The sequence below is a fragment of the Lynx canadensis genome, chromosome B3, assembly GCF_007474595.2.
Source record: "Lynx canadensis isolate LIC74 chromosome B3, mLynCan4.pri.v2, whole genome shotgun sequence".
Taxonomy (NCBI): domain Eukaryota; kingdom Metazoa; phylum Chordata; class Mammalia; order Carnivora; family Felidae; genus Lynx; species Lynx canadensis.
In genome coordinates this window covers 9,748,001-9,770,127 of record NC_044308.2, presented here as the reverse complement: position 1 = coordinate 9,770,127, position 22,127 = coordinate 9,748,001, and the positions used below count along the sequence as shown (strand labels likewise).

At 42.5% G+C, this 22,127-nt stretch overlaps 1 protein-coding gene across 10 annotated transcripts in view; it reads left to right on the top strand.

Annotated features, from left to right (window-relative positions):
* The first annotated feature begins 2,853 nt into the window (after positions 1–2,853).
* The window catches only part of AKAP13 (A-kinase anchoring protein 13), a 337,945-nt gene continuing 318,671 nt past the window's right edge, over positions 2,854–22,127 (top strand). For 3 of the 10 annotated variants that reach the window (XM_030317450.1, XM_030317449.1, XM_030317447.1), the window contains exon 1: positions 2,914–3,048. The gene's annotated coding sequence lies outside the window, so the exon portion shown is untranslated. Of the gene's footprint in view, positions 3,049–22,127 lie in introns of all 10 variants that reach the window. The other 7 variants (XM_030317452.2, XM_030317451.2, XM_030317448.1 and 4 more) reach the window with 4 other exon arrangements.

The window sequence follows — 22,127 nt, the reverse complement described above, 5'->3', positions numbered from 1 at the left end:
GCAACAGCCCAACCAATGAGAGACTCTCACAACTCAGCCAATGAAAAGCCACTATACTTTGAACTCCCAGTTTACTTCATGGGACTTTTTGTTTATAACAACCTTCCCACTGCCCTCTTTTCTGTATAAAAGAGTGACTCCCTTCTGTCCTGCAACTTGCCTGTGGTTCTGCTGTAGCTTATGTGTCCTAAATTGCAATTCTCTGCTGTTCCCAAATAAACCTATTTTTGCTGGAAAAATAAAAGTGCTGAAGTCATTTCTAAATTTTTTTTAAGTTTATTTATTTTTGACACAGAGAGAGAGTGCGATTGGGAGCTGGGGAGGGGCAGAGAGAGAGGGAGACACAGAATACGAAGTAGGCTCCAGGCTCTGAGCTGTCAGCACAGAGCCTGACTCAGGGCTTGAACTCATGAACTGTGGGACGATGACTTGGGCTGAAGTCGGAAGCTTAACTGACTGAGCCACCCAGTCGCCCTGTGCCAACATTATTTCTAAGGTTAACAAGAGTTGTAAGTCAACTGGAAAGATAGTTCAGAGACATAAAATCCTACCAGTGCTTGATAAGGCCCTGGCATCTTTCCTGGCTTATAAAGTTACTTAAGGAAAGTGAGAAAATTACTAACCACTACATAACTTTCTGGTGAAATGGGGCACATTGGATGTGGATATTTGGTGTCCTTTGGAAGAACAAATCTGTAGTATCAGGGACACTCAGTTTGAGGACCCCTCATACTAGCTCCTTCTGTACAAATTCACTCGTGCAAAACTTTTGAGTTCTTCCTGTTTCCACCAGCACTATGATAGATGGAAGAGAATGGGGGGGGGGTAAACAAAACAGACTTAAGGGAGCATACATTATAGTGGGGGAAAGAGGTAATAAACACACACAAATAAGCTATTTTCAGACTGGGATAAATGCTATGGAACAATTTGAGTCATATGCATGAGAGGGACTGGTTGAGAATGAGTTTTTTTCGATAGGCCAGCCAAGGATGTTTCCTCTAAGGAGGGGTATTAGAACTAATATCTGAATAACAAGAAAGTGCCAGCCTTGTAGATAACTGCTCAGGACTTCCCAAAGAAGATGCAAAACTCAGCTGTCTGGAAAATTTAGAGAAGACCCTTCTCAAAGCAGGGTCCCAGACCAGTAGCATCAGTATCACCTGGGAGTTTGTTAGATAAACAGAATCCCAGATCCCACCCCAGACGTACTGAGAATCCACAGTTAACAAAATTACCCAGGTGATTTGTAGCACAGTAAACTTTAAAAAAGTGCTGCTCCCCTCCTGGCCCCTGGATGTAGCATGCAGCCCACCAGAAAGGTGTAAATCCTGCTGAGGCAGGGAACAGGAAATGATATTGTCAGCAGTCACTAGAAAGATGACATGGTAACATTTATTTGCTGCTGCCTTTGTAACAGACTTAGCCAGGCTGTAGGAGAAGACCATGGGATTATCACATATTATGGTCTAAGTGATTTTCTAGGTTAGGTCCCTTGCTTTACAGGAGACAGAGGCTCTTGAGGGGTGACCTGCTCATGGTGGACTCCTCTGTGGCAGAGTCAGGGCTGGGATCTAGGAGACTCCTCTCTGTGTGCCACCTTTCAAATCTTGACAAGGAGAGATTAGAGCGAGTATTGAGGATGGTGGGCAGCACAATGAGGTCGTTGGGAAATAATATCACATGAAGCACTGGGAATGTTTGGCCTAGATTTTTCATTCTGTGAAGGTAAACTAGGAAAATATATGTGAGAACCAGGTCCACTTACAGGGAAGCAAATTTCAGCTCAAGTCTAGGAGCACTTCTAAGACACAAAGCCACTCAACAATGGAAGGGACTGATACATGCAGTAAGTATACGCAATACCTCTCTCTCAGGTCCTGGGTCATGAGCTTGCCTCACTCAGGGTTCCCAAAAAGAGAGTCATACACTTTAATCCTAGTAACCATTGTTCTTACTTAAATTGCTATCAATTTGCACGTTCTTGACCTGCATAAAAAGTGTTTTCATTTTTTACTTAATATTTTTCTTTAATTGGATTCATTTTTTATAACTTTGTGTTTAATCTAAGAAATAACATCAGTGAAATAATGGTCTGATATAATAGGCATTTTCCCTCCTAATACACAGCGTAATGCACACTGAAACACAGGCGCACCCACACACACAACTATCAAAATGAAGTTTCTTCGAACCAGTGGGCCGCATTTTGTTTCTCAAAAGCCACCAGGTAATTTCTGAAGTCCTTTGCAACTGGAGGATTGTAAGATTTTGTGGTGATCGCTTAGCCAAAAGTTCATGGGATGCACTGTCACAGTCCTGATGCCGCCAGGAAGCCATCCATGCATCCAGTCATCCATCCAATAAAACACTTGCTGACTACCTAACAATGACTCTCAGAGGCACTGACACACAGAAGAGTAAACTCACTCTCTGGTTGCAAGCGGAAGGAAATAGAATAGTAAATCATTTCAGTATGTGTGTAGTAACTGCTACAGCTCAGGTAAGTACTGGCACACACAGGCAGGGCGGTTTCCGGAGATAGGGCGGAGAGGAGAGGGTGGGAGGGCATTTCCCAGAGCAGCCTCTGCCAGCCAGCCGGCTTGGATCACTTTGCCGCCGCGCAGCAGCGGCGGTCAACCTCAGCCTCCCTTAGCAACCTGAACGCACCGCCTAGGTGTCTTCCTATTGGCCTCCCGGAGCTTGATGGGCAGCTCTGAAGGGCAGTCCCTGCTCACGGCCCCTCTCTCCGCGTTTACTCACGGGAGGGCTCGTAGGCGTTACCGCCCTCCCTAGGTGCCCCGCCCATGCCTGTGCAGCTTGTGGCGCATGCGCGAGCGGGCTCTGTGTGCAGGGCCAACGCGGAGCCGGAGCAGACGCGGTGAAGCTCCTGGGCTCCGCTGAGACCGTCGCGCCCGCTCGTCGCCTCGAAGTAGCAGCTTCAAGCCGTCGCCGCTACTGGGTGAGCGGCCGCCTATTGTCCTTCTCGGCGGCGAAGGTGCGGAGCTGCTCTGGCTGGGCCCGCGGGGGAGCCCCGGGCGCCGCACGGTGAGAGCGCAACTTAGTTGGCGGAGTTGGGGGAAGTTTTGTGATTTGGGGAGGGGTCGCGGGCGCGGAGCGCGGGGCCCCTCCCGCTGTGGCCGCTCCTGGGGGCGGGGGCCGGGAGGGGGGCGGGGCCGCGGGGGAAGGAGGGGGCGGGCGGGGATGAATGGGCGTTGGGGAGCGCCCTCGCCTCCGCGGCCCCCTCCTCCCCCTCGCATCGCCCCTTCGTTCATTGTCTGCTCCGGGGCCGCGGCGCGCTTCCCGGCTCCCGCAGCCCGGCTTCGGGGCCGCCCCACTCCCAGGGCCGGGGGCGCGGCCGCGGGGCACAGACACGGGGGTCCCCTTGGGCGAGGCCCGCACCCCCGGCCCCGGGAGCTACGGCTCCTCGGAGGGTCCCTCCTGTCCCCGGGGTGCGCGAACAAGTGCTGCAGACGCGAGGGAGCCGCTCCCCCCGGGCCGACACGGACGGTAAACACTCCGGGCCGCGCCCGCCTTCGGGGGGCGCCTCCTGCGCTCGCTCCGGGGCGGAGCGGGTCGGGGCCGCGCCGCCGGAGGGGACCCGCACGGGGACAGGGCAGCGGGCTCAGCTCTCCACCTAGTTCAAGTGCAGCCATACTTCGAGCCGTAACAAAACATTTGTTTTTGACTTACTGACACTTTTTTTTTTTTTCAAAGTTAACCAATATGAGAAGAGTTTTTTTTTTTTTTTTAATGGGGAAAACTCTCAAATTTTTTTCGCCAGAAGGAAGGATAGACAGGTTTTTTGGCCTTTTTGTTTGTTTGTTTGTTTGTTTGGAAATACGTAGTTTTCCAACAGAATGATTTCATCACATTTACGTTTTTAAATGTTACTGTGGACTGAGGAATTCACAATGAAAGTTAGATTGAGCAATATTTTTGTGTTCCTTCTCAGCTTTTATACTCCTGGGTGAAGTTATTTTGGGAGTTTATTGCCTCAGGCATACACATCTAAAGGAAAAAGCAGTGCCTTTTTTTCTTAATTCCAGTCTCCCCACTTCCCCGCCCCTTTATTTTCAGAAGAAGCATCTTATTCTTTTGGATTGCTCAGATCAGGACAAATGCTGCCTTTTTTGAAAGGTGACTTTTTTGCAAGTTTGCAAAGAAGTAATGATCAGCTGAGATAAATCACTATTCTAGTTCTTGTATTCCTTGGTCTCTTGGGTGATTTGCGGGCTGCATTAAATACAATACTTGTCAGGTTTTGGGTTCAATCCTACAGAATTTGGTTCATTTGGCTTATGATGTGAGAATAATTTGGCTTACGATGTTTAAGTCCCCTAGGTGGACCAGCTTAAATGCCTGTCCAGTTGGGGTAGTGGAACACTGACCAGGATGCGTTAGTACCAGTTGTTATATCCCATTGCCATCTGCCAAATTAAAAAGAAAAATTTGAGAAATACCGTGTGTGCCAGTTTGTTTTGATTGATTTCTCATGCTGAGTGAGTAATGTGGGGAAGTTAGGGTTCCTGGTTTTTTCTGGTTCGGTTGGCCTTGTTTTGTCTTGAAAAACCAACTTTCTTCACCTGATGAAGCTAACGAAAACTGTGTCTGTGGCATCAGCGTTGTACATTTAAACGACAACAACGAGGTCACTTTTAGGAGTCACAATCCTTGCTCTTAGAGCAATCGCCTGCGTAGGGCGATTGTTCGGATGGAGGTTCACAGAGGTTGGAAGGGATTGTCAGGGAGGGACATCGTGTAAACAAATGGACTTCCAACGAAATGGGACAGCTAGGCCAGTTGCTTTTTCCTTCTCTGAGCTGTGATACCACGTCCTACACACTTTTTGTTTTAGGATTTCTCACACTTCATTTATTTGCCTAATTACAGTTACCACTGTATCTGTAGTACAAATGGACTCCTAATCTGTTAACTCTTTGAGGGCTGTGACGGGCCTTATTTCTTCCTTAGTTTTGTACCCTCTTTGCCAAGAAGGAGCCTTAACACAGCACAGGTGTTCAGTGTGCCTTTGGATTGGGCGAAGTGCTTGGTACTGAGTTAGCGAGAGTGCACGTAAGAACCACTAACCCTGGGACCTTATCCAGAACGACTGTTCCCTTGCAGACCTGTGATGAAATGTAGTTCACTTTAAAAAGGATTTCTAACGTCTCTTTTTATCTGCTAATTACATCTTGAGAAGAAGTGAAGTTTAAATAGTGCACCCTGGATTTTCAAAAAGTGGTTCTCATTTAGAAATTTTCTCCCTTTTTTGGTGAAATGATTAAGGCTACCGGACAAAGCATTTCACATCTCTGCCTCTTCTTCTATTGTGAAATGGGGAGGTCGCACAGTCTTGAAAGAATACGCAATTTTTGGAGCTAGTTACAACTGAGATTCAGATCCCCACACTTCCACAGACTAGTTGTGAGCCTTGAGCAGGTCACTTGATCCCACCGAGCTTCTGGGTCCTACCGTGTAAGGTACCATACTTGGCAGTGTTCTTTGTAATAACTGAAACTATGTGAGGTACTTAATAGTGTGCCAGACATTAAGTAGGTGCCTATTACCTGGTAGGTGTAATAATAATTTTGATACCTTTTTATGTGACTTGAAGCAGTTTTAGAAGCTGATGCTTCTGAGGTTAGCGGTTTAGCTGTTTTTTTCATAAAGGAGAATTGAGTGTTCTTTAGTTAAATGCAATTATTTTTTTCATTTAAGGGGCTAGTTGACCTGAATGGCAGTAGAAACTTATCTTCTCATTCACCGTACAGGTCTTGGAGTGGGATTTGCAGAATGGCTTGGGAGTGTAGGTCCTTATGCGTTTCCAGTGTTTAGGAAATGGTGAGAGACGGATTATCTTCAACACTTGTAATAGGATATCTGAGTTTTTCAGTCCGTTCCACCTTATTTTACCTTAGTCTTGAAACATGATAGAGAGAGAGAGGGATTATGACTATTTCTCAAATTTGTGTAAGACAGAACTGGAGTGGGGGTTAATACAGTGTTAATACAATTCAGAGACGTGAGCAAATCGCTTACTTCCCCTTCAAGATAACACCTTTGAAGGTGCCACCAATTGCGGAAGGAAGCAGTGATTCAAATCAGTTTTACTGGCTCAGTGTACAATACTCACAGCACCAAATAGAATAGATCTGTTTTAGAACTATTAATCTGTAATGGCATTCCTTTTTTTTTAATTAAAAAATTTTATTTTGGGGGTGTTTGGGTGGCTCAGTTGGGTAAGCGCCCGACTTTGGTTCAGGTCATGATCTTGTGGTTTGTGGGTTCGAGCCCCTTGTTGGGCTCTGTGCTGACAGCTCAGAACCTGGAGCCTGCTTCAGATTCTGTGTTCAGATTCTCATTCTCTCTCTACCCCTCCCCTGCTTGCACGCTCTCTCTCTCTCTCTCTGTCTCTCTCGCTCTCTCAAAAATAAACATTAAAAAATTTAATAAAAAATTCTTTTGAGAGAGAGTGTTCAGGGGTGGAGGGACAGGTGCAGAAAGAATGAGGGAGAGACAGAGACAGAGAGAGACAGAGAAACTCAAGCAGGCACCATTCTCAGTGCAGAGCCTGACACGGGGCTCAGTGCTATGACCCCAGGATGACCTGAGCCGAAATCAAGAATCGGATGCTCAACCAACTGAGCCGCCCAGGTGCCCCTGTGATAGACATTTGTGTATGTTGAAGCTCATCTTGCCATTAGTTGTTTTTTTTTTTTTTTAATAAAATAAGGGTAAAAAGTTCAGCCATGGAGGGTTTATAGTAAACCTTTAAAAGTTTTATCTGATCAGACTCTCAGATTGAGGAAAAAACATCCCTGACAAAGCGAGATGAATAAACTTGAACTTTCTGATAATCTTTTCTTTCAAAGTTAATATTTAAGTGCACTTGAATAGACTTGGTTATTACTGGTGGCGACAGGCATCCATTTGGAAGCGGGCTCCTGAGTCACTGTCAGCCTGTCTTACCACTGTAAATGGGGAGAGAGGAGGAAGCTGTTTGTGGAAGGGAGTTGGTTTCATTTGGACATCCTCCCGTCTATGGTCTTGAAATCCACCCATGGGTTGATTGGGACATAATAAATAGAAGATGAAGAGATAACCCATTTTGTCAGGCCTTTTGGGACAGTGGACTACCTGGTACTGAGATGATTGTTTGCACATTTATGTGGAGTGATGGCATACTTTCCTTTTTTTACCCTGCAGAGCTGTGTCCAGAGCCTGGGAAAGGTGGATATCAACCTGTTTCTGTGATGTGGTTATTGGGGTGGGGAAAAGGAGAAAGTGTGAGGAATCTACCAATTTACCATTTATGTCACCCCGTAGGCTCTTTTGGAAACATGCTTTTGAATTTTCACTTCTAGTGACATCATAAGCCCGTGTTCTGCCGTAGCTTCTACCAATCCCAAATGGTGAGTTAGTTATTCCTGAAGGGTTAGGTATGTCACACTGTATGTAATTGATTTATCTTTTAGACAACTAAAGATGCCGAGTTAGGGGGAAAGCACGTAGGAGTTAGGTAAAGAATTTTGCAGAACCCAAGATGATTCTCGGATGGTGATCTCTGAAAAATCACATGATATGAAGCTGCCTATCTGACTTCACATTCAGACTTTGCTATTATTGGCTGTATGTCCTTGAACAAGCCACTTCATCTGCCTCAGACATAAGATTCTTACTTGTAAAATAAAAACACGTTTAATATAAATCATCTTCTATCTACTACATGCTATTGTTGTGTGAAACCTTGAGATAAATTGCTATACAAATGCTATATCATTTGGTAACTTTATTGGTTGCTTAGTGGTTTTGATAAAATTTAAATCCTAGTTGAAAAGGGGGAAACATCCAACTATATTGGTTTTTCTTTATAAAAGATAGTTAAAGTATATCATATTTATTGTCATTCTCCTTGCTTGGGAAAATTGATACATTTTACTTTTGGCTCTTCTCAGTTTTCCTTTTATAACATTTTGTCATGGAGTAAATTTCTAAAGAAATTTCAGTTCAAGATGCTTGCTGTTAGACCCAAGTTACTGTGAAATCACAGAAACTGACATTGGATGCCAGTTCCTGAAGTCAGGTTAAACCACAATAAACAGTGAACAAAGAATGTCAGAATATTTCAAGAGTACAAAAGAAGGCTAGTGTGGTTGTCTGATCTTTACTGACTCATTTTCTTCAATTATTTTTTTTAATTGGTTTACTCAGATCAGAGGAGTGTGTCTCTTATGTGCCAAATGTTATACTGTGTGTCTTACCTACGTTTATTTTATTTTATTTTATTTTATTTATTTTTTTTAAGAGAGAGAGGGAGAGCAGGGGAGGGCAGAGAGAGGAGAGAGAGAGAATCCCAAGCCAGCTCTGCACTCTCAATGCAGAGCCTGACATGGGGTTTAACTCATGAACTGTGAAATCATGACCTGAGCTGAAATCAAGAGTCAGATGCTTAACTGACCGAGCCACCCAGGCACCTGATACCTACATTTCGTACTTAATTTTGAAAATCAGCCTATGAGTCAGGCATTATTAAGCTGTTTTACTACGAGGAAACAGCCCGCAAAGTGATTTGACAGTGATCACATATCTATTAAACTAAAATTTGAACTCAAGATTATTCTGGCTCGAAGGCTGTGCTTTTCACATTATTGATGCTATTAGCTGGAAAGAATAATTTTTTAAAACAAATCAAGTTTATTGAAATACTATTTGTATGATAAAATGTACCCATTTTAAGTATATAGAGTTTGATGAGTTTTGTCAAATGTATCCATACAGATAACAATATAATCAAAATATGGAGCATTTCCATCATTCCAGAAAGTTCCCTCATGCCGCTCTCTGGCCACTTCTTCCCCTCAACCCTTACCCATTGCCTACCTCACCACAGGCAACCGCTACTCTGCTTTACGTCATTGTAGTTTTGTCTATATTAGGAGTTCTCCAACTGTAGCCCTCAGGCCAAATCTGGCCTACTGCCTGTTTTTTTTTTGTTTTTTTTTTTTTTTTTAATTTTTTTTTTCAACGTTTATTTATTTTTGGGACAGAGAGAGACAGAGCATGAACGGGGGAGGGGCAGAGAGAGAGGGAGACACAGAATCGGAAACAGGCTCCAGGCTCTGAGCCGTCGGCACAGAGCCCGACGCGGGGCTCGAACTCACGGAACGTGAGATCGTGACCTGGCTGAAGTCGGACGCTTAACCGACTGCGCCACCCAGGCGCCCCTACTGCCTGTTTTTTAAATAAAGTTTTATTGGGACATGACAGTACTCATTTGCTTGTGGCTAATCTGGTGCTGCCGTGACAGAATAGTTACTAGAGACCATGAGGCCCACAAAGCCACACATTCACTATCTGGCCTCTTATAGAAAATGTTTGTGGATCTGGATCTTTGTGCTCAGCATAACCAAATGCAATGGTCACATATAAAAAAATTAACAAGTCTAGTAATATTATTCAGTGCATCTTCAACTTTTCCTGTTTGTCCTGCAAATATCTTTTTACAGTTGGTTTAAAATTTTTTTCTTTTAAATTTTTTTTTTTTCAACGTTTATTTATTTTTTTGGGACAGAGAGAGACAGAGCATGAACGGGGGAGGGGCAGAGAGAGAGGGAGACACAGAATCGGAAACAGGCTCCAGGCTCCGAGCCATCAGCCCAGAGCCCGACGCGGGGCTCGAACTCACGGACCGTGAGATCGTGACCTGGCTGAAGTGGTTTAAAATTTTTTTAACCAGGGTAAAATCAAGGTTTACTCAGTACATTGTTATCTCTTTAGTCTCTGTTTTCTCATTCTTTATTTGATGTATAATTTACATTCAGTAAAATTCAGTAGCATTCTGGGAGTTTTGACAGATGTATACATTTGCATAACCACTATTTCGGTCAAGATATGTATGGAATGGTTTCTTTGTCCCCTAAATTCTTCTGAGCCCTTTTGTAGTCAACCCATTTTCCACTCCCAGACCCTGGACACTATTGATCTGTTTTCTGTGTCCATGGTTTTTTGCCTTTTTAAGAATGTCATGCAAATGGAAACATACAGAATGTAGCCTTTTTTTTTTTTTTCCCCATTTGCGTAGTGACTAATGATGTTAAGCATCCTTTCATGTGATTATTTGCCATTCTTTGGTAATGTATTCAGTTATTTTGCCGATTAAAAACATTGAATTATTTGCTTTATTATTGACTTTTGAGAGTTGTATATACATTTTAGAATCAGATACATGATTATGGTTTATAAATACTTTCTTCTTGTCTGTGGCTTTTTTGTTTCCTAATAATAATTGTCTTTAGAACAGCAGTTCTTTTGGTAATGTTCCAGTTGTTTTTTTCTTTAATGGATTGTGCTTTTGGTGTAGTATCTGAAAAATCTTTGCTTAACCTAAACAAAAAGACTTCCCCTGAATTTTCTCCTAGAAGTTTTATAGTTTAAAATTTTACATTTAGGTTTATGATTTACTTAGAGTTAATTTTTCTGAATGGTGCGAGGCATGGATTGAGATTTATATTTGTGTTTTTTAAATTTTTTAAAATGTTTATTTTTAGGACAGAGAGACACAGAGTATGAACGGGGGAGGCACAGAGAAAGAGGGAGACACAGAATCTGAAGGCTCCAGGCTCTGAGCTGTCAGCACAGAGCCTGACGTGGGGCTAGAACCCATGAACTGTGAGCTCATGACCTGAGCCAAAGTCAGATGCTTAACCAACTGAGCCACCCAGACACCCCTGAGATTTATTTTTTTGTTTTTAGATAAGCAGTAGTTCCAACGTGTTTGTTGTTGTTGTTTGAAAAGACTGTTTTTTCTCCATTGAATTACTTTTGTTGAAAGTCGGTTGATCATATACCTTGGGTCTACTTCTGGATTCTGTATTCTTTTCCATTGATGTGAGTCTTCCATTTGTCCTTTGCACACTGTTGATTACTGTAGCTTTATAGTAAATCTTGAAATCAGGTAATGTGGCTTCTCTAATTGTGCTATTTTTCAGAAATAGTTGAGTATATATTTGAGTATTCTAGTTGCTTTACCTTTCCAGGTACATTTTAGAATCAGCTTGTTGATATCTATAATCCTGGTGGGATTTTTGGTTGGCATTGCATTGAATCTGTAGTTTGGGAAAGAATTGACATATTAATGATATTGAGCCATGAACATGGTATAGTTATTTAGAACTGTTTTTTTGGCACACCTGGGTGGCTCAGTCGGTCAAGCATCCAACTTTGACTCAGGTCATGATCTTGTGGTTTGTAAGTTTGAGCCCTGCATCAGGCTCTGTACTGACAATGTGGAGCCTGCTTGGGATTCTCTCTCTCCCTCTTTCTCTGCCCCTGTCCTGCTCTCTGTCTCAAAATAAATAAATATACTTAAAAAATTTTTTTGATATTTTAATTAGTGTTTTGTAATTTTCAGTAATTGCATCTTGCCTGTATTTTGTAAAATACACACACACACACACACACATAGCATGCTTTTTGGTGCTGTTGTAAATGATGCTTCTAAAATTTCAATTTCCAGTTGTTCATTGCTAGTATAAATAGGATTGAATTTTATATGCCAGCCTTGGATCTTAATAGCGTTGCTAAACTCAGTTTTAGTTAAAAAAATTTTTTTTTTAATGTGTATTTATTTTTGAGAGAGAGAAAGTGCTCAGGAGAGGGGTGGAGAGAGAGGGAAACACAGAATCCAAAGCAGGCTCCAGGCTCTGAGCTGTCAGCAGTTGGACGCTCAATTGACTGAACCACCCAGGTGCCCCAACTCAGTTTTAGTTTTAGAATCCTTTTTGTAGATCTTTGGGCCCTTTTTTTTAAAATTTTTTTAAATTTATTTTTGAGAGACGAGTGGGGGAGGGGCAGAGAGAGAGGGAGACACAGAATCCGAAGCAGGCTCCAGGCTCTGAGCTGTCAGCACAGAGTCCGAGCTGGGGCATGAACCCATGAACTGCGCGATCATGACCCGAGCGGAAGTCAGATGCTTAACGGACTGAGCCACCCAGGTGCCCCTGGGCTTTTTTTACATAGACAATAGTGCCATCGGCAAGTACTGGCAGTCTGATTTCTTCCTTTGCAGTCTGTATGCCTTTTATTTCTTTTTCTTACTTTATTGAATTGGCTAGGACCCCCAGGATGGTGCTGAATGGGAATTTTGAAAGTGGACATCCTGTCCTCATGTTAAGGGGGGAAAACATTCTGTGTTTCACCATAAATGTGATGTTACAGGCATACTAAAGAGATTGTGGGTTTGATTCCAGACCCCTGCAATAATGTGAGTATCACAATAAAGTGAGCCAAATTAATTTTTTGGTTTCCTATTACGTGTAAAAGCTATGTTTATATTGTAGTCTATTGAGTATGCAGAAGCATTCTGTTTTAAAAAAGGTACATACTTTAAAAATACTTGCTTGTAAAAGATACATTAACTGTAAAGTGTGATAAAACTGGGCATGCTTGTATTTAGAGTTTGCTTTTGTACGTGGCCTTTATCAAGTTGAAGTTTTCCGTTTCTAGTTTGGTGGGGAGTTCTTATCATGAAAGCATATTGAATGTTGCCGAGGCTTTTTCTGCATCTTTTGTGACGATCATATATTTTTTCTTCTTTACTCTGTTGATATCTGATTTTGGCACTTTGAACTAGCCTTGCATTCTTGTGATAATCCTGGGTTGGTCATGATTTTTGAGAGACGTAGCTTATGTTTTAATATCAGACTCTAGGAGGCCTCCCTGTGATGATTTTTGTTGGAGTTTTCAGATTCCTCAGCCTCCCCAAACTCTTAGGTCTTGTCACTTTGACAAGATTGCCACGCTCTGCTCAGGATCCTCCTCATCGCACTCTGCACTCCAGAGTGCCTCCAGGCTGACAAAGCTGGAGTGGTGGTGGCCTGTCCCTTCTCTTCCCCTCAGTTAGGGATTGCAGTCCCTCGTGCCTGTTGTCCAGTGTCTCAAAGACGTCACCTTACGTATTTTGTCTTTCCCCAGTTGTTGGAGGGGGCGTTGGCAGGATAAGTCTGGATGCAGTTACTCGATCTCTCTTTGAAGACTACACTTTATTGGTGGTGCTGAAAGTCTTGTTACAGGATTCTTCAAATCTTGGGGGGGCGTATAAATATCAAAGAAACATTTGTTCGGTGCCTGTCGTCTGTAGCTGAGCCCTTATCCGGTGGGGAATACAGACGAGTAGATCTCTTCCAGGTGAGGAGTACATACATAGCACATACATAGGATAAATCAAAGATGTGAAATGCTCTAGTGATGAACAGACAGAGAAAAACCACTGTGGTCCGATATTTTCGTACAGAAAGGCCTTCTTTTACGTTTTTGGTCCCTAGCGTATATGTGTAATTCGGTCTTATGGCACAAGATGTAGTGAGTCAGTGGACGACTACTGGTTCTTGCAGATGCATTCGACAACTTATTTGCTGTGTGGCTTTAGGTAACTCCGTTTTCTCGTTTGTAAAATGGGCACGTGACATTCCTTGTGGCGTTGTTGGCTGATTGAATTCCCTCAGCACACAAGGGGGCCTTCTGTATTGTCAGGCACTGTTGCAGGTGATGGGGACGCAGTGACAAGTAACAGGTGGTTGCTGCCATCAAGGGGCTGATATTCTAGTGAGGGGAGAAGAAGATAAACAAGTGAACAGTTTTGGTGATGTCTCATGGTGATAAGTTTAGGAAGAATATGAAGAGTATCAGCAGAAATTGGGGCGGTCAAACAAGGCCTTCCGGAGGCGAGGAGATTGGAGCAGAGACCCGAAGGGAGTGAAGGGAGCAAGCCAGCTGCAGATCGCTGGACGTTCCGGGCGGGAGGGACACGAAAGGCCAAGAGCTTGAGGTGGGAGCATGAACGGGGAGGTTGGTGTGGCCGGGATGGCCGAGGAAGGAGAACTGTAGGAGGTCACGCGTAGGGAGGCAGAGGCCAGGTCACATAGGCTTTTAAGTATGACAGGGAGCCGCCGAAGGGCTGGAGCAAGGAGCCACGAGAGCTGGTTTCAGGTTTACGGGATCCCTGGGGAGGTGGCGGGCCGGAGTGCGAACAGGGTGGCCGGGAGTCTGGGGGAGGAGGATGGTAGCTGAGGTCCAGCTCGTAGCAGCGCAGGTGCCGACAGGAGGTCGGAGTCGGTGTGCGTTTGAAGGTGGGACTGATAGGGTTGTTTATGGATTGGAAAAAGGCTTTGAAGGGAAGAAAGCAGTCCAGGACGATCGCCGGGTGTTTTCCTTGAACAACCGGGTGAATGGTGGAATGGTTACCTCGGCGGGAAAGGTGTGCGTGAGTTTATTGGGAGGAAGACATCGTCGTTTCTCTTTTTGGACATGTTAAGTTTGAGCTCCGTGAGATTTTTTGTTTTAATTTTTTAATGTTTATTTATTTTTGAGAGAGAGAGTGTGAGGGGGGTGGGACAGAGAGAGGGAGACCCAGAATCCGAAGCAGGCTCCAGGCTCTGAGCTGTCAGCACAGAGCCCGGTGCGGGGCTTGAACCCATGAACTGTGAGATCATGACCTGAGCTGAAGTCGGACGCTTAACCCACTGAGACACCCAGGGGCCCGAGCTCTGTGAGATATTAAGTGAAGACACCACTAAGTAATTGGCTGTGCAGATCTGTGGTTCGGGAGAGAGGTCTGGACTGGGTGTAAGATCTAGAGAACTATAGATAAAGAGGAGGGGTTATTGCGAGAATTAGGAATCTCTAGACTCCTGGCACCTGGCAGCTCACCTGGCAGGATAGCTAGTAATGGTAGTGATCGTGGTAAACAACAACAGCTACTAGCTCTGAGGGGCTGGATGCGCGTGAAGGAGGAAGGTGGTGACCTAAATAACACCTTGCCTTTTAAATCAGAGTCAGTTAGGACTGTACACGTGCTGAAAGCTGCTCTCCTCTGAGCATGAGAAAACTAGTCGTGAGATCTGTTGTACATTTCCAATCTGTGAGCATATCTGTGATTTGTAATGTGATGTGGGGGTGTCATTTGCATGTATTTCACATACACATAGTACACAGGAGAGTCTGGAAGGAAGCTATCGCAGATTGTTTAGTTGTGTTTGAGGAGTGAGATGGTAGGGTAGTTTTCGTCTTCTAAGTGTTCTGCAATGTATGTATTTTCGTTAGTCTTATTTATTTTTCTTAAGTAAATACTACTTCCAACATGGGGCCTGAACTCACGATCCTGAGATCAAGAGGCGCATGGTCCAGAAACTTAGCCAGCCAGACACCCCTAGTCTCGTTTTTAATAAAGGGAGTTTGTGTTTTTGGAGAGTCCTGCTCAGTTGGTGAGCTTCTGGGCTGAGGAGTTTCATTTGTTTGTGGTTGCTAACACTCCTTCCCATAGTTGGGTCTTTGACTGTGGTCTGCTGTCTTAAAAAGCTGAGCCCTTGATCACAGGGAGGGGCATCACGTAGGAGAGTGGGGGTTTGGGTAGGAGTCCGTAACAGCTTCTGGGAAAATTGTTAGCACATGTTTGCCCCACCTGGCTAAATGTGGCACCATTTTGTTCAAAGGGGGCATTACTCACCACTTGAAATTTGTTGGACAAATCATTTGAGATGAATTGAACTGAGCATGATATATATTTTTTGAAATCTGAATTATACCATCAGCATTTACTTACTATTTTAGAAGTATTCCTTTTCACAGCTGAAGGAGGTAGATATATCAGGGGCTTTTTGCAAATTTGACATTTCCTGTAATTCGTGAATCCCTTCTAAAAATACGTAGCATCATTTGAACAGTATCTGTAAATAAATCCACCTACCTGGTTTTGCCAGTTGAGTTCTGCCCTGTCTAAAGGAAGTGTGTTTCTGGAGTGGGAGCAGGTAGGTGCATTGTGATGTAACAAATAATTTCTGTTACTTTTTACAAGCTGGAAGAAATTTTTTTTTTTTTTTTTGCTTCCTGGGTACACGGTGCACAGCACGGCTGGGCTTCAGAATACAAAGGATGTCTGGATGAGACCTTGCAGTTTGGGAATTATTTAGGGAAAAATGTGGCAACAAGAGTTGAGAAGTAGAGTTCTAATTGTTTATTTGGTCACATGAGGCCTTTGGGGCCTGACTGAGGTGCTTTCTCTGTTTGAGGATTAAGGATATATATGGGTCAGTGGATAGGAATGACCGGCCTTTTTGCCTGGGCTCTCCTGCCAAAATGGTGCTGTACGTATGGTTGGAGTATGATAGTGTTTTCAAAAGACTTTTGCAGTCTAGAACGATTTTTTGACAAAGGGTATTTCCTAAATGGTGTTTTCTAAAAAGTAAAGTCACTAAAAGGAAGAAGAAACTTTTACTAGGTGCCTATGAGTGTTTTGTGGTTCGTTTACATTCTCTTAATTCCTTACAAAAGCCTATAAGATAGGTGTTATCCCCACCCCCACCTTTTTTGGTGAGAAAACGGGGGTTCAGAGATTTTACTTTGCCCATTTCAGGTCAATGAACTGTAATTTTCATCCAGGACTTTGTGACTCTAAACATACTCTAGTTTTATTACATATATGCCAGAAGTCACTTTTTTTTTTAAACTCATATAATTATATCCAGAATAGCCAGCTTAAAATTCCAGCTTGTTCATGTTGTAAATAGAAAATCATTGTGGTTTGCCCTTAGAGTTTTCCTAGAATTCTTAAAACATGCTGGGCTTCCATGTTTGTGCCTTGAAAGTAGCAGAAACTTACCAGTACGGTTGTATTTTACTTGACATGCGGGGAGCTTTGTGGATCAACATTAATAATTAACATTTACATACTCTTTCACATCTTCAAAGTGTTTTACAAACAGTTAATTAGTTCATGTTTAACCTATATTGGAAGTTGAAAAACCAGTTTTTTAAGTTCATTTTAGTGGTGCAGAAGTGGTTGGGTGGGTGCTGAGGACAATGCAGGTATGCACCTTGCAGTCTCTAGAGCACCTTTCCTCAATCCCCTCGCTTTGTGCCGGGATCAGCTTGTAGTAAGCATGTGTTTTGGGTGTACATCTTCTGCTTAACGCAAAGGAATTAGGTGAAGTGAAAGAAAGACAGGGTTCAGGATGGTCTGGGAAAGACCCAGGTGATTCACTGAACTGTGTTGCAAGTTTCCTTTCTGTAGTCCCTTAAATGTGAATTGTCCTTACTTACTTCCTGTGGGGTTTTAGGGGATGGGAAGTGATTGGTGCAGAGACTCCGGCAGATGAACAGAGTCGTTACATGTGCTAATTTCTGGGAAAGGTTTTTTTTTGTTTTTCATTCCTGGCTTAGGAGATAATAACCCTGTAACTGAGTACTTTGCTGGTTTCCTCACTCCCACTTGTCACCTGATTCCATCTCCTTTCCCCTCTACCCCCAGTAAAACAGTTTTTACTTGACAAGGTTGTGTAGTGAGCGGGGAAGACTTTGGAGGAGACTGGTCCCAGTTCGGCTGTGTTTCTGTCACATAACTAGCTGTGCAACCTTGAGCGGGGTACTGTTTTATTCTGCCCCTGAGTTCTTTTGTTCAGTGAAGTCATGTATTGACCTTTCATTGAGTGCTACAGGGGTGGCCGGAGGGGGATATGAAGCTTATGGTCTTGGACATGAAGAGAGACAGAGGATATTTTAACATCAGTGAGGATTCTTCAAAGTCACCGTGACTTCTTCCTTCCTACTTTGGTTGGAATGATTAAATTATGTTATGCTATTGTTGCCTGCCACATTGCTGCACTTTAAATATCTTTCTTTTTCTAATACAGAGCAATAAATAGAACTGTTTGATAAATATTGTGTCTGGGTGATTTCCTAGGACAGGACGTGTGAGTTCCTTTTCATCATTGCTGATAGCCCAGTCATTCAGAGGGACCTCCTCATGAATCTTTGTCTAGATGACGATGCCAGAGAAACCTTAGTATGTGGTGGCAGAAAGGAGAAGAATTCTGAGAGCTTGGATGTGTATATGATTAAATCTTTATCACCAGTGGGAATCTGTTCTCTTTATTGGGCCAGATAGGAATGGCCCTGAATTTTTCCCTCTGTCAAATAGTATTGCTTTTCAGATCTTTCTCTTCTTTCCTCTTTCCCTTTTCTTCACTTCTGGAAAATAAAACCTAAAAGTATGATAAATTGGCTTTTGAACCTTTTTGTAATGTTAAATACACCCAGGTTTAAACTTCAACCTTTTCCGCCAAGATTTCTGGTAACTTGGAAGGAACGTTGTACAGCTGAACCTTGGACAATGCTATATGTGAATTTTGAATAATTGGGATTGACTTAAATATTTAAAGTCACTTTTATCTTAAAGGATGGCTATAGGTAAAATTTTTTTTTTTACCTTTTTGAATGAGACATTTTTTCCCCCCCAGGATAAATTATGTATATAAATTAGAAAAGATGGGAGTTTTCTTTTGGAAACACCTAGTTAGAACAGTATTGTAAACTGTAGAAGTAAGTGTTTTTTCTAAAAAACTGTGCCAGCAAGCAGGACGAATGATTGTTTTTCCTGTATACATTAAGTATCTTGGGTTGTACTGTTTTTGGTCACCTCTTTAACTTTTCCATAATGTCTTTGCTCACTGTACCTTTCCTCCTTTCTAGTTAATTCAGTAGGATTCATTTGTCACACTGCTCACTTGACTCGGCGGGGATAAGGTAATCACTTATATCTGTATTTCCTCTGGATTGTAAGCTTCTGGAGGGTAGATTTCATCTGTTTCGTTCATCACCGTATCCCTGGGACCTGGCATCATGCATGGCATATAGATGTTAGTGGCTATGCAGGAAATACTTGGATTGCTGATGGATGGATGAATTTGTGACACAACTATATATACATATTATATTGAACCATTAATAAAATCTACCCCGTTGAGAATAAACAGATTTTAGTTTTCTCCTCCCAGCATCAGTTGTAGTTTGATTCTGGTGAGTTACATCATCCCTTTTGGGGAAGAGAAACGCCATGTTAAATGGAAGATGGCCAGTGTAGACCAAGTCAGGTGGGAAAATCTGTACAACTCTTACCTGGTTTTTGTGCTTGGTCAGAGCAGGTCTCTGTCACTTTACGTTTGAATCTGTTCAGTAGCTTCACACTGACGTGTGGGTGACTGATGTGAGACTGTAGGTATGGCTTGTCTACCTAATTCTTTTGTCTGCCTCATTTTTAAGAAATGTCACATAATAATTTTAAAACATACTCAAAAAATACTCAAAACAGTAGCATTGACCCCTGTGTACCCATTATGCCAGATTCTAGAAAATTAGCAAGATCTTGCCTTTTTTTCATACATTGTTTTTTAAATCGAAGTGTCACTGAGACATTTCATATAAAATTTACCCCTTGAGGGGAGCCTGGGTGGCTCAGTCGGTTGAGCGTCCGACTTCGGCTCAGGTCATGATCTCGCGGTCCATGAGTTCGAGCCCCACATCGGGCTCTGTGCTGACAGCTCAGAGCCTGGAGCCTGCTTCGGATTCTGTGTCTCCCTCTCTCTCTGACCCTCTCCCCGTTCATGCTGTCTCTCCCTGTCTCAAAAATAAATTAACGTTAAAAAAAAAATTAAAAAAAAATAAAATTTACCCCTTGAATATATTTATTCTAGTTGTCTTGAAAGTCACTACAAAACTATCATTTTCCTAATGGGGATTCTTAAATGGTATTTTTAGTCCAGTGTATAATACTATAAACCATAAGCCGTCTCTGTGAATCACGACATGCTGTGTTTCAGGGATATGGAACCAAAAACTTCAACTCAAAGCGAAAGAATTGCTGAGTAGTCTTTTTGTCTTTTGACAGAATCGCTGCAGGACTAGGACCATAAACCTTCCATTAAGCACTTCTGTATGAAATCTGAGGTTTCTGTCAAATTAGATATGGGAAATTAAGCAGAGCTACACAAATGACTGATCTGGGCAGTTTTTGAGTTCTTCTCCTTTATGGTAGGCTTTTTTTCTTTTTTTTCTTTCTCCTCAGATGACTGTTTCTCTCTTAATACCAGTATAGGAATGTTATGATTTATACAAAATGAATTTTGGTTTCACGTCTGTAGTTTTTTCACCTCCCTGTGTAGAATTTAGTGACTTTCTTTTCCCTTGATCTGCTTTTCTTCTCAAAATGCATTCCCATTTATTTTGATTTTTGTGAAGAAAATGCTTGTCAGGGAATGGAATAGCTTCATAAATCTCGTATTTCCTTAATTATTTGGTAATGTATATAAAAATTGTGTTGATTTTTCCTTGTGCTTTCTTAATCCAGATCATGTTAAAAGTTTTAATTTGGGGAAAAAAAAGTTTTAATTTGAATCCCCCGGAAATACTGATCTCCTGATTTTCATGGTCCCTTTTTGTTTATATTATATCCTAAGCTCACAGATTCTAAGGTACTATTTTGGCTGCTTGGCCAAAAGTGCTTGTGGCTGTCTGAAGATTATCACTTTAATAGCCTGCTAGGATGTGTGCCTGGAAGGAGAGAATTTTCCTTTCTGAGCCCGAATAAAAGTAATAGACCCAAATAAGAAGGGAAATTCAGAGAAAAAGTTGTTATCTGTTTTCTCCCTTCAGCTTTGGTGCCTTTTGAAACCTACAGGGACAAGTTCACGGGTATAATAGCTGTCGTTTATTGGGAGCCTCTTCCTGAACTAGGTGTCTCATGTTTACCAGTTCTCACCTCTGCAGGGTGTTTTGATGATTTTGCTGGGAAAGGAAATTGATGTTCAGGGAGGTTAATTAGTTAATTTCAGGTATACTTCATTCAGTAAGCATTTAATGAAGGCCTACTGTATGTCAGGTACAGTATTAGGTGCCAGGGATCCAGGGAGGAACACAAATAAGACACGGTTGCTGCCCTTAAAGCATTCGTGATTAAAAAAAATTTTTTTTTTTAATGTTTATTTATTTTGACAGAGAGCGAGCAGGGGAGAGACAGAGAGAGGAGACACAGAATCCGAAGCAGGCTCCAGGCTCTGAGCTGTCAGCACAGAGCCTGGCGTGGGGCTTGAACTCACGAACTGTGAGATCATGCATGACCTGAGCTGCAGTCGAACGCTCAACTGACTGAGTCACCCAGGCGCCCCAGTGTTTCTTGATTAATATGTGAGAGCAGGAATAGTAACGATAATAATTGCCATCATTTTATTACTTCTTTCCATGTGCCGGGCTTAGAACTAGGTGCTCTGTATAGCCTTCTTTCTTTTTAATCCCTACAGCTCTCAGAGGTGGGGTCTGTTACTTTTGGGTTTCATGGAGACTGAGGCTAAGCAACTTCCTTGCGGTCACACAGTTGGTATGTGGCAGAGCTGGGCCTTGAACATGGGTCTCTGACTCTAGGGCACAAGCCCTTTTCTGCGTGTGTCAAGAACATTTCTAGCAAGACTTGAAATAAGTAATCATGTGAAAGGGACATCCGTTGTGAGCTGTGATTTTGGCAGAACTTTATGTAACTTTTACTTGGCTGGTAGATTTATTTTCATGGTTAACTTTCTGCTCTGTTACCTCTTGCTGAAGAAGTCCTCAGTTTTCATGATTCATGAAAGGCATTTTTTGTTTTAGTTTTATTAAGAATGGTAGATGTACCTCTAGAAATTCAGGAATTACGTATAAAAAGAACAAAGTACACCTGTGAATAGATGGGTACTACCTAGAAAATTTTTTTTTGGCACAGTCTGGTGTTTTTTCTTTCTGGACTTGAAAATTTGTAGAGGCTGTGTGTGTGTGTGTGTGTGTGTGTGTGTGTGTGTACATATACATATACACACCATATGTGATCATATTCTGTGTGCTCCTGAGTACAAGCAGATTATAAAACATTTCTTGACTCTACCTTTACATGTGTCAAGTAACTTACATAGTTATTTTATTTTATTTTATTTTATTTTATTTAAAATTTTTTTTTTAACGTTTATTTATTTTTGAGACAGAGAGAGACAGAGCATGAACAGGGGAGGGGCAGAGAGAGAGGGAGACACAGAATCTGAAACAGGCTCCAGGCTCTGAGCTGTCATCACAGAGCCCGACACGGGGCTCGAACTCACGGACCGTGAGATCATGACCTGGGCTGAAGTCAGATGCATAACCGACCAAGCCACCCAGGCGCCCCTTACATAGTTATTTTAGTGGCTATATATAGTATTTCATTGTGTGGATTTAGATTTATCCTCAGTTTACAAATTACCCTCAGTTGAATAGTTGTCTTTTCTTTCCTCCCT